Source organism: Cariama cristata, unplaced genomic scaffold (genome assembly GCF_000690535.1).
Source record: "Cariama cristata isolate BGI_N322 unplaced genomic scaffold, ASM69053v1 scaffold22008, whole genome shotgun sequence".
Classification (NCBI taxonomy): Eukaryota; Metazoa; Chordata; class Aves; order Cariamiformes; family Cariamidae; genus Cariama; species Cariama cristata.
In genome coordinates this window covers 2,984-3,620 of record NW_009632012.1, presented here as the reverse complement: position 1 = coordinate 3,620, position 637 = coordinate 2,984, and the positions used below count along the sequence as shown (strand labels likewise).

Below are 637 nucleotides of genomic sequence, written 5' to 3'. Positions count from 1 at the left end.
ACCAAAGTGCAAAACCACATCACCAGCTGCTCCCCAGCGCTCCCCGCATCCCTGCTTCAGCATCCCCGGGAGCAACCCACGGCCACACAGCCAGGAGAGCCTGCCAGCGGCCGGGGCACGTTGAGAGCAGCCCTTCAGTACAGGATTTGGCACCCTCAGCTGTACCACTCGGATGGGGGCACCGGTTTTAGAGTTCCCCAGCCTGGCATCTTTGCCGAGCAAAGCCGCAGCCTTTTGCCAGAGTGAGTCCAGCCTGGGATTTTCATCCACACGTTTGTCACCTCTGAAAGAGCTCGGATGGCCTATGGCATCTTTTCCACTAAGATCAGCCCTGATTTAATTTGGGGTTTTTTTGTTTGTTGGTTTTGGTTTTTGTTGTGGGTTTGTTTTTTTTTAAGTTTGGTGTCTCTTGAATTCTGATTCTTGCCCTTTTTTTGAGTATTTGACCTCAGCACCACTCCCGGCACCGCGAGCTTTCGGCAGAGCAGTATTCACCGGCCTTAGGAAAGAAAAATAAAGTCCTCCAAAATCCCTGCCGCGTGACTGCTTCCCAAATACGGCCCAATCCGCCCGACCAGCGAAGCCACCCGCTCCCCGCACCCCCAGCCCAGCCCAGAGGCCACGGCGCGGGGGGCTG

At 55.7% G+C, this 637-nt stretch overlaps 1 protein-coding gene across 1 annotated transcript in view; it reads right to left on the bottom strand.

The window, feature by feature from the left end:
* The window catches only part of SLC16A2 (solute carrier family 16, member 2 (thyroid hormone transporter)), a 25,845-nt gene that overhangs the window by 24,192 nt on the left and 1,016 nt on the right, over positions 1 to 637 (bottom strand). The gene's annotated exons all lie outside the window — the stretch shown is intronic.